At 34.5% G+C, this 12,836-nt stretch overlaps 1 pseudogene; it reads left to right on the forward strand.

Moving 5' to 3' along the window:
• Positions 1-923: 923 nt before the first annotated feature.
• Positions 924-12,264, forward strand: LOC119641600 (annotated as a pseudogene).
• Positions 12,265-12,836: the final 572 nt, after the last annotated feature.

Raw genomic sequence — 12,836 nt, forward strand, 5'->3', positions numbered from 1 at the left:
GAAAATAATATCATAATAGTAATATAAGAGAAAAAATTTGCTGTGCCAAATTTGGACCATCTTGACCTATTTCTTGGAGCCTATTCTAATAAGGATTTTCACGAAAATTGATACTTCGTAGGCCAGAAAAGTCTAAGTTTTAATATGTACTGATGAAAATCGCCTCATAATATTATAGCAATTTCATACAACAATGAAGTCTGCTAAATTTGGATCATCTGCGCCTATTTTTAGATTCTGCATGTGTAAGGATTAAAATTGTACTACATTAGGCTGCGTTTTTGGCCCGATTCCCCATAACCACCAAAATGCTTTTTAGCAAGATATAATTTTTGGATTCTATAATAAAAATAAGAATTGTGTTAGTCAATGTGGTGTGGAGTATTTAAATGGTCGGCTATATGTTCTTACTTCTTTTTTCTTTGTATCATTCCTTATGTTGCTATGTTTACTGTGTAATTGAATTTATTTAATTTTCTTGAGGGGAATGACGATTATCAATGTAAGTCGGACAAATAAAACATGAACAGACTTCAGAATGATAATAAGCAAATATCACAAAATTTGATAATTGAATGATTTGAAATTAATTACATGCAGATCCATGCGAACGTTGCATATAGCACAAAAAACTTAATATGCCTTAACTACATGACACATTTACAAGATCGCGTGGAAGTAATTTTAGCTTCTTCATACGGAATTTTTTCTTTCATAATTTTTAAATTGAGCTCAGTAAGCCTTGACTTTAGAACTAAATGGCCGAGGAAAAAAATTTAAAACGTCAAGAAACGCAATTTTCTTTTTTAGTTGTTTGTTGGCAAGAGAGTCAATGAATCTTACGAAAGTTTTTCTTTGTTTTTTAGTTAGTACAGTTGTTCAATATATTCAATATCATAACAATTTGGAACTATTTGTATAAAATGGCTACAACTTCGTCTTTGACAGAAAACGTATGTCCACATGTTATAACACGCTTTCGAGGTCAGCAATCTGAAAGCTGCACGCGTAGCTTCTGCTTAAATTGTAATGATCAACATTCGGCGTTAGACAAACAATGCCGACGTTTAATACAAATGCGTGAAATCCTAAAAATCAAACAGAAAATTGCTGTAGCTTGGGCAAAGCACGACGCAAGTATCGGGAAAGTAATCCATCCGGAAGCCAAAGAATTAACAAAAGTAATACCTACACTGCTGTCGTCTCGCAAATCGAGCCTAATAAGCCTTTAACTCCAACTTCCAATGAAAAAGCTGTTCTACCATCAACCAAAAATTACATTGCGAAACCAGTTCCATTACCCGCCAAAGATAATATTGAAAAAATCAAAACAACAGCAAATATTGAAAAAATTAACACAACAACAAGTATGCCAAAATCTAATAAACTAAATCCCTCAGAATCACCAGCTCTCAAATCTGGTCAACAAATTACAAGTCGTAATGAATTCAATCTTTCATCCCTTAGTCAACCTTCAATTTCAAATTATTCCCGTGTGCCCACTCCTTGCACTTTAAATATACGCAACCACCTAAGCACAGATTATTTTGCTAGTAAGACCAAATTATTCACGCAAAATTCCTATAACGACATTTTCGACGGAGACGCTGACATGTCAACTACTCACCTACCGCTCCGTTTCCATGTCACTACAATTAAATAAAGTTTTTAAAATTCTACATGGAACATTAGGAGACTTATTAATAATTTTGATGAACTTATAAGCGATTTTAATCCAACCTTTATATCGCTTCAAGGTACCCATTGTAGAAGCTCTTTTAATCCTACTCCACCCAAATTATATACTGGATACTTCACAAATGCTGATCAAAATTTATATTCCAAACAAGGAGTTGGTGTTTTTATAAAATCAAGTATACCTCATAAACGCATAAATTTAAGCCCAAACATACAAGCCGTGGCTGTACAAATAATCTTAAACATAAAATTTACAGTGCTTTCGCTCTATATCCCACCTTCGCAATCGTTTTCCCAACTAGATTTCCTCAGTTTACTCTCTGTACTTCCCCCCCCCTTCCCCCACCCCCATTAATTATTTGCGGCGACTTTAATGGCTGGAATATCATCTGGGGCTCAACAGTGAACAAGAGCCGAGATGCAGTTTTAGAAAAGGCCTTCATTCAAAGCAACCTCTGCATTTTAAATGATGGAAAACCAATGCGCTTGTCAACTCATCATACCTTTTTTTATATTGATTTAACATGTTGCTTTCCATCTCTTGTTCCCTTGGTTTCCTGGTCTATTTCTGATGATGTACGTAATAGTGATCACTTTCCAATCATCAATGAAAGTCATCTGGCACAAAATCAACAGACTCAACGGGAGTTCAAATCTGAACGAAATTACTGCTATCTCCACACCCAATGGAACTTTAACTGACGCAGATGAAAGTTCTAATTATTTTGAAAAAATGTGGTGCGAATACTCCTCTGACAGCAACTTTTCCAGTGCTTCCATCGAAAATAAAAGGACTCCAAATTCTCTTTCAAATTGTATTGACAGATATGACACCTTCCTGGAAAATTGCCCATCTACCTTAGAATTTGAAAGATGTCTCTCCAAATCGAAGGGAAGGACACCTGGTCTAGACCGTATCTCCTACCAAATGATCAGTGCTTTGTCTAATTCAAGTAAAAAGAAATTGCTGGAGCTATATAATGCGGTATTTTTCACTGGCCATATACCCTACACGAAGCTGGCAGCAGTTGTTCCAATTCCAAAGTCAAAAAATGTCTCCACCGCATCAGATTGTCGCCCAATCTCTCTTTTATCTCTCTTTAATGTATTTACAACACCCAGCGGAAAAATTAAAATGTCATGGGTACCTAGTCATATCGGTTTATTGGGAAATGAGCAGGCTGATCGAGCGGCAAAGGATGCGACTTCTGCTCCTCTAATTATGGATATTTCAAGGAAAAGTTGGATCTTCAAAGATACATTGGGAGAAAAGTTAAAGAGAAAATTGCAGAATGAAAACTATAATGCTATCATCAACACTACTCTTCCATTAACCCTCAATTCACTCCATCTTTATATCCAACAAATGTTAAGAAAACCAAGATGCAAACATTTTCGAGAATTCGCCTTGGTCATACAATTGCAACTCACCAATGGATCTTGAAGAAGTCTTCCTCCCCAATCTGCAGTTATGAACAAACTCTCACTATAAAGCATATTATCTACGACTGCCTAAACTTTTCCTTGGCTAGAAGTATTGCATTTGGAACGAATAACTCTTTGGACCCCAAACTTCTAGGCTCAATTTCTAATGTACATTTAGATAAATTAAAGCCGATAGCCTGTGTTGCTAGTGCTCAATGTCTTTTTTTTTAATCTAAGAATTTATATCATTAGTCTAAAATTATAATATAATAATAACAAAACCTTAAAAGAGTTCGAATTTGAAATTTTCATTTCTTTTGATTTTCCTCCTGTTTTCGTTTTTCCTTTATATTTTGTTAATATCCAAACAAGCGACATCTATGTTGCTTATACAAAATGTAAAATGGAATATAATATCAACAGAATGGAAATAAAAAAACGATGATCGAAGGAAAAATATAAATTAATTTCTGTCCTTTTATTTAAATTAAAAACTTGTAATATGCATACATAACGATTTTCTTCTCATAAGCATATTTTAAAGGCTTCATTCGTGCCTGATTTAATGGCTGTGCATCTACGCAAACTCGCAGGTTGTAAAAATTTTACAGTCACGGTGACACTTAACTTTCGTTTTTAAAATTTCTTTTACTTGAAGAAAAATTGACAAAGTTGGAGTAGTGCACGTTTCCTATTCGAATGTGCCATTAAGTTGGGACTAAATTTCTTAGCTTCGGTTAGTGGTGCCATAATATATCATGGTTTTGTTAAGGAAGTACCTTCACCAGACTATGGCGGATTCGTAAATTTGAAGGCAAAGCAAATATTTAAAAAAAAATTAATAAATTTTAAAATTTTTCATTAAGCTAACAACAGCATCATCATGGTTATACCTTATACAAATTGTGCTATAGGCACATTGAGAAGTAGAACAACCCGAAAAAGCTTTTATTATACGAATGGGTCTAAGTTTATCCGTCCATATGGTTTTGTGTTCAACGTACAGGTCTCAATGTTTGACTTATTTACATGAAGACTGGTACACTAACTTGCTTTGACTCAAAGGCGCACGCTATAGAGATGTCCACCTCTGCTAATTTAACGACTTATTTTGAAAAATAGTTTATAAGTTTTGATGTTTTATTTCCAAAAGAATAATTATGCTAAGCGAAATTGTGTAGGATATCTAACGGATGGCTTTGTCTCGCTCTGATATCCTTCATGAATATTTATCTTTTCTGCACTATGTGTGTGTTTTAATCTGCGTCTGTTGGTCAAATTCATCATCTTCCTATTGATCGGTTATTGAGCTTTTGATTATAATATGAGCTACCGGCAGCAGTGTTTAGAAGGCCTCAGATCACAATTATTGCTAATGTTGGAAAACAATATCACAAACAGACCGTTACGAGCAAATATGTGCGCTGAATTTGGCCATGTCTTCCTCGATAAATGTGACAAACTGGTAGATGCAACTGATCTGATAAGACCACGTTGTAAGGTTTGCAGTACTGCTCCTGTTGTTAGATCATCAGAACAAATGTTCGTAGATTAACCGAAAATTTGAAAAAAAACTAGAAGGATGGGTAAAAAAATTTGAATATGGTTGGACAAATAACGCACGAGACATAACTGGAACGTGATTGCGTGAAGGCCAAAACCGCGTTACGCGGGATTTGAAATGGCGAATTCCCGTATCACATCAGGGTTTTGAGCAAAAGGTATTCTATGTGTGGTTTGATGCACCATTCAGTTACATTTCTATGACCAAACGTTATACAAAAGAATATAAGCAATGGTGGCATCCTTCTAAAGGAATAGATGTCGAGCTTTATCAATTTATGGCTAAAGATAACGTACCGTTCCATTCGACAATACATTGCACCTGTTGTAGGTTTTTTCGGGCGTAATTATTTAAAAAAAAAACACAACAACAACAGCAAACGTGCTATACTTTGAAAAAGTTTCAATATTGAAGATAGTTTATTTTTTATTGTAGGATCTATTAAAGTTTCACTATTAATAATATATTAAATTTAGTCTGAACTCATTTTTTACTGACCATATATATATATATTGTAGTGTGATCCACTTGAAGTGTGACAAAATTATGCCACTTCAGCATAACCCTTTTGATAAAATAAAATGTCACACTTCACTTCGCATGTAAACAGTGATAATTCTGTTTATATAAGAATAATCTAGTGTGTGATAAGGATAATTTAGTAAGCAATTACAATCCTGTTTAGAATAAGATAAGAATAATTTAGTGTAAAAATTTAGTATAAATAGTGCCTAAGAAAATAAAGAAAAGCAGTTCTCATAAAGCAACTCAACCAAGCGTTTTACTCGCTAATAGCACTAGGCATTCAATCTGCCTGAACCATTAAGATTAGTGACCGTCTTATGCCGAGACACTTTGGCATTATAAAAGACGGATAGACTTGGCGTACTGCAGCCGAGCAGCATAGGGCCTAAACAGATGATCTAAACACACGATACTATATCAATCTTATTACAATATTTATTTTTGTTTTGTTAATGGTGTACAACAGCGATAATATGCGTTAATTTAATTAATACACAATTAACATTCGTTTAAGACTAAAATAAAAATATAAATATCTATGAAAACTACTTAATCATACAAATTTTATTTGAAATTTTTTCTTATATATTTTTAATAAAAAATTGCTTCAAATTGGTACAATTTAAACGTTCGTTTAAAGTAAAGTTATCATTTCACGATGCTTGGCAAAATGGTTGCAAGAAGAAGATCGCGATTTTGTGCTGTAGTTGTGGCGCACGTTCGTATAAATAAACAATTTATTCAGTTTTGGTTAGCAAAGGTTAGAAAGGTAGCTTTTAGTTGCGTCCTACTTTAGCTATTTCTCGATGATGGCTTGCAATCAAAAAGTCTTGCAGAAATTTCGGGAGCAAATGGAAGCGGGAAAAGTGTAGTACTTTTCCAAATAATGGCCCGTGCCGTGCTTTCTAATTGGCCGCAAGGCAGCTATTGGGAAATTGTGTTCATAGATCTAACGCACAAATTCGACTGGATCAATTTTGCCAACAACCACTTGAAGCGTACGTTAACACGAACTCATGAAACTGCTCTTACTCCCGAAAACGAAGGCAAGATTACAAAAATGCTTAGAATCGATTACACTCTTAAATTGTTACTCTTTATCACAATTTGAAAATGCCTTTACCGAGATAGTTTGGATAGATTTTATTGGGAGGATTGCCAATTATGTCAAGAGCATAATTTAAGCTGCTGTTTTACAGTCGAATCCTGTCATTTAAAAACTAAAACTGAAATTGCCATTAATGATGAATTAAAAATTACCAAAGATGTCGGTGGGTTATATAAATTGAATAGTCGAACATTCTTTACAGATGAGAATGGCATAAATTTTGTTGATTAATAAAGATTGGAAGAGAAAGAAGAGGAGTGGCTACTCTTATCGGTTATTACAGTATAAATCTGATTGTAAGTAATAAATATATTTTTTTTTTTTTTTTGATTTTTATATGATCACATTTTAACTGAGTCTTAGTGTTGAGGAAAAATAAAGTCTCCTTATTTTGTTCCATAAAGACAAAAGACTAAAGTCTCAGACTAGAAGATTGTCAAAATAGAAGATAATCCCACGTCTTATAAATCATTGCTATGCTTGTTTAATTTTTAAATCTAAACGTTTTTCACCCTTAAATCCAATTTCGTTGATAATTCAACTTCTGTTGCTAAAGCTATCGGAGTAAAGTTGCATAGGACCATCAATAGCTGTCAATATCTTTGCCTTTAATGTGGCACATTTCTTCCATAACCAAGCAAAAGGAGTCTTGTGCATCCAAAGGGCGACGAATTGAATTTGAAGACATTCCAATGAATGATTTGTATGCAGACGGCTTTATATGTTTTCAATGCTTAATATAATAAGATTTTTTGGACTTTGATATTTCTATAGATGATTTCATTATTTATATTGAATGGCGAAATGTTTTCACATATTTACGTAACGATGAAGGATCGGCGTAACGTTTCTGGTAACCAGGTACTTTGCACATATAAGGCTTTTCCATAGAATGCGTACATGTGTGCTTGAAACGATCAGAAGAATTCGAATACGCTTTGCTACAACTCTCGAGTGCACATACGTACGGCTTCTCGCCCGAATGTGAGCATATATGGATTCTCACATAAATGACATTGATGCGGTTTCTCTTTGGTATGAGTGCACACATGAACTAACATTTTGTAGCGAGCATTAAAGCCGCGTTCACTTCTCTAGCAGCCTAGCCAGCGACAATAAAGCCACGGCTGCAACACATGCGTATTTGTGAGCATTACAAACATACGTACGTACTTACCACTTCCTCTTTCCTTGGGATATTAAAATCCAAAATTAAAAAAATGTAGCCATACATTACCAAAGTACCGCTTAATAGTTATTTCAATTCAAAACGTGGCCGAGCTGTTGGCAAGGGAAGCTTGTGCGGGCCTAGGCCAGGTTTTTATTCCGCATATCGTACGTTATTTTTTGGATCATTACGGACTATTGTGGACTCATATGCAAGGAATCAAATTCTTCTTTACACCAGTGTGGAAGAACTTAGTAAGCCTATAGTAAGTTTAGTCCTCAGAAATTTTCCGAATTAAAGTTCCTTTCTTTAATTCAAATAATATAATTTATAAAATTCATTTGCTCCTATTTGACTAGATATAAATATTCCCGGCAGCAAACTGTTACGCCAGAAGATATGGAGCTTGTCGATGTAAACATGAAGAAGCCCGAAGACGTGAACATAGAAAGGGAATTTGAGCAAATCAAAAAGCTTGACATTAAAAATTGGGAGAATATTAGGGGACCGAGACCGTGGAAGGAGAACGTAGATTAATATATTTTATTACAATGTTGTGTAAGCTGTAGATGCTAAAAATATTGGCATTACTGAGTAATCGTGAGATGACTTCAAAAATGCGGATTAACTTAAATTTTCTCATTCATTTAATGCCTTCAATATAATTTTTAAATAAAATTGTATGCATTATTATCATTATAATTAAATTAGTTGGGGAAATAAGTTCAAAGATTAAAGTCTTAAAGCAGTCCGCTGTTATTAAATGGAAGATCCATGATGCCTTTTAATCTTTTTATTTTATTGGAGGTTTTTTTTGTGTAACTTTTAGTTTTTTGGTGTAGGTTTTCTTCTTCTTTTTAAGTTTTAGCCGTTTTGGCGTAAGTTTGTAGTTTTTCGGTTTTAGTTTTTTTAGGGTAGCTTTTTTTGGTTTTTGGTGTAGGTTTTCTTCTTCTTTTTTAGTTTTAGTTTTTGTGGTGTAGGTGTTTGCTTTCTGGTGTAGGTTTTTAGTTTTTTGGTGAAGGTTTTTATTTATTTATTTATTTTATTTATTCCACTTATACTAGAAACTCAATTAAACAAATAACAGTCGAGTTCAATTGGCTCTTAACGCAAAACTTATATTAATTAACAATAAAATTGAGTATAAGCATAATAAAACAAATAAGAAGAAAAAAAAAGAAAAAGAAAAAAAAGCATGTACACTATCAGCATAGGAGCAGGACTTACAACCGGTACAAGACCAAATTGCAAGTGAACCCCTAAGCCATCGCAAACATGCATAAGCCTGGCAACCGATAATAAATTGACAATAATTCACTTTCGAAACGTAACGACTTTTTAAGGATAAAAGCTAGTTTAAACACGACATAGGTAAATCGCGCGTATTAAGCAATGTTGCTTTAATAGACTTTAAAGAGTCCGATAACGAGAATAAGTGGTAGATGTCAGTTAGGTTCTTGCAAACGACTCTGAGCGGATTAAACAGCTCATAATTATATTTGCACTGACTAAGCTTAACCAAGATAAAGTGCCTAGAGAAGCGGTTACGGACATTAAAGCTTATTTCACCAAGTAATGAAGGCGAGTCAATAGCACCATTTATTACTTTAATTAGAAAGGAAACGCCAAGAACAAATCTACGTTTCTCAAGAGACGGTAGGGACAGCAGAAGCAACCTATTTTCATACAGAGGAAGAGAGGCAATCGGATCCCAACCCAAATTTCTAAGGGCAAACAGCAAGAATTACTTTGGAACAGATTCAATTGAGTCTACGTAACACCTATATGAAGGAGACCACACAACTGAGGCATACTCGAGTGTGGGTCTAACCAAACACTGTTTCAAAATCAAAAGCTGTTTCACATCATTAGCGTACAGATCTGGCTGGAATTAACCACCGATGGGAGATCGTTAACGTATAAACTAAATAAAATAGGACCTAAGTGACTTCCTTGAGGTACGCCAGACGTAACGGGGAATTCATCCGAGGGGATGGAGTTAAACAAAACTCTGAAGGATCTATTGTGCAGATAAGAGCTTATCTATTTCACTAAGTAGGGTGGGAAACCAGAGGCTTGGAGTTTAAAGATAAGTAGTCTATGGTTAACCATATCAAATGCTTTGCTTAAATCAGTGTAAATAACATCTGTGCGAGAGCCGCTAGAAAAAGCCTTGAAAACATGACAGGTAAACTCTAACAAGTTGGTGAATGTAGATCGCCCTTTACGAAAGCCGTGCTGGTGCGGAGAAATATACGAATTAATGGCAAAGGCCAAATGCTGAGTCACAATACGCTTCTTTTAGAGTTAACAAATTTAAAGAAGAATTTAGGATTAGCAAACAGAGAGGATTTAATGAACTGAAGGTATCTGCAGTAATAATGATGGTTGAGGGAGTTAAATCTATGCCTCGCCATCGAGTAAGCGACATAGTCGAGCGCAGACCCACTTTTCGAATATTTTTTGAATAGCGAAATGTTTCTATTCTTCTGATATTTAATTGTCTTATTAAACCACGGGCGACACCTACTTCGAGGTCGACAATACTTGATCGGAACAGATGCAGCAATAGCTAAATTTAATGTATTGTAGAACGATTGCAATAAGCTTTCAATACTACCGGTTGAGAAATCAAGCGTCAGATGTGAAAGACGATGTTTTAGTAATACAATATTGATTTTATGAAAATCATAATAATTATTTAAAAAAGTTTGATTTGGCACATTAAGGCATTTCAACAAACCATCATTAATATGATGAAAGGAAATGCATATTGATGGATGATAAGGATCCTCAGGTAAACTAAAAGGTGGACACGATTTACGTAAATCTCGGAAAAATTGGCAAAGCAGTCTACCATTACAATTAGGGGTACGATTATATTGACCCAAATTATGATCAAACAATTCACTAAAGAACACAACAGCCCTATCAGACGTTGAAGTAGGAACCAAACAGCCAGAATTATCAGTGCTACACCAAGTGACTTGAGGCAAATTGAAGTCACCCAGCGCAACGACCAAATCAGTGGGTCTAGACCGCTTGGCCAGTCCACAAATGAGGGAAGCGTGTTTCCTGTTAATGGAGATATCGGAATTCGGGGGAATATAGGAGCAGGTTATAAATAGATGTTTATCAGGCATATTCGCACGAATAGCGATAAATTCAACGTCAGGAGAAGTGGGAAATTCAATTAAATTGGACGGGACTGACGCAGATATGGCAATTAATACACCACCACCAATGCGATTCACTCGATCATTTTTAAACACTGATAGCATGTGTTGCTAGTGCTCAATGTCTTTTTTTTAGTCTAAGAATTCAATTCATTAGTCTAAAATTAAAATAATAATAATAATAATAATATGAAAAATTTAGATTTAAATAAACGTAAGGAATAACTTTCCAATTTCATGGGATATGATAAAGAAGATAATAACGATGTTATCGTATTCAAATGGAGAGATTCGCGAGACCTGAGAACGTTATGAACATAGTATATAAGTATGTTCCCATCATGGTACCAAATACAATATATATTCGTAATATTCGTGCTGCTATTGCAAGCCAACACTCATCTGAAAAATTGAAACCACTAGTTGTTCTTGCATACAACATAGGAAAGTAGAAGAAATTGTTGATATTATAAAAAAATCATTCATGTTTATTCCGGAATAAAGGAGAGAAGAGCTTTTTACGAAAAAGCTTCTTATCATATTATTATACTTTTCATACTTAGGCTTCAGAGTTGGGATATGACACATGGATTACGTAGGTTAACAATATATCTTGTGAATAATAACGCTTCCGCCTAGGGCCTTCAGAGGCACTGCATTCATTTTTACGCCCGCCGCGTCTGCCTCTTGGCTAGTAAAATTAAAGACGATCAGATAAAAATTCGTGATGTCATAAACGTTACCTATCATTTGTTGAATAGAAATGCGTTGGATTTGGGCGAGGAATATTTTTCTATACGTGATGCTATTGTTCAAGCTGAACTTTTGATAGCTCGTACGCTGAAGTTTGATCTTTGCTTTGAGCAGCCGCATAAGGTAAAAATTGGAATATAGAGACAGATTAACAAAATTAACTATAAATTTTTAGCTCTTGCTTTGTTAATTGAAGACCTTGCAAAATTGGCTTGGCCCTACCATATGAAATTCCGCACCAATAACAAAAATAGCTATATCATTTCTTCAAGATTTTCATCACAGTCCAAAATTTCTAGATTATAAAGTCACCCACGTTGCTATAAGTTGCTTTACAAACTTACGGCATTCAAGCGCCACTAACTAATGAATCCTCTGGATCTTCAGTGTGGTATACAGTAAGCACTTCCATTATAAGATCTTAACATCAAATAAATTTACGACACTGTTTTTGCATTTTTAGCCTTGCGTTCCTGATGTAAACAGAGAGAAACAATGCCAAATTATTACCGATATAATTGAAGTGCACAATCGCAAATTGGAAATTGATAAATGTTGAAACAGCAGGATCCCCACACCACTTGGGATTCTCGAAATGTAAACTCCGGCGTGTCCACATCGAATAAATGAAGTTTGAAGATGAGCGTTATGTATTTTATCAGTTTTACGTTCGTGATTACGCCCTCCCCATCGCCCTCCGTGGCGTTGGTAGGGGCCGCACCTAGCAGAATTATTGCTAGCAGTGTTGCTAGCAGAAGCCTGGTCACGTCGTCGATCTGCTTCAACACGTCTGGAAATACGTCTTCCGCTATTTCTTCTTTCTCTTTCAGTATTTCTTCTTTCTCCTTCTCTATCTGAAAATATATAAAAGTTAATTATCCCAAAAAATTAAAAAATTGTACCTGGCCAGACTATAATTTTTCTATTTCCTATTTTTCTAAATAGTTTGATAAGCTTATTAAAATTTACTGCTTAAACGCTGCGATATTTCGATGTTTACTTGAGATCATTTTTTATATTATGCATTATATTAGAAATAAATGACTATAATCATAAAAATTATAGAAAAATCAATTTTATATATTTAATCATCTTATATAAGAGTGTTGTTAATTTTTTTTTTTTTTTGTTTCTATTCATAAATACTTGTATAATAAATATATTTTTTTTCCAAAATTATAGGTAATGTGTATTTATTAAAATTATAATATATATATATATATATATATATATTGTCATGAAACTCTTTTTCTTTCCTCGCCGCTGAGGATTTAAATTTTTTCTTTAGACAAAGAAAGAGAAAAAAAAAAATAGAAAAAAACAAACTAAAAGAACGAAAAGGTCCGGTCAGTTTCCTGCTGTGCGTCTGTCACCAGTGAGTCCGTCGGTCATCGTCTAGCGTCGGCCCTACATGGCCAC

This window comes from Glossina fuscipes, unplaced genomic scaffold, assembly GCF_014805625.2.
Source record: "Glossina fuscipes isolate IAEA_lab_2018 unplaced genomic scaffold, Yale_Gfus_2 155, whole genome shotgun sequence".
Lineage (NCBI taxonomy): Eukaryota > Metazoa > Arthropoda > Insecta > Diptera > Glossinidae > Glossina > Glossina fuscipes.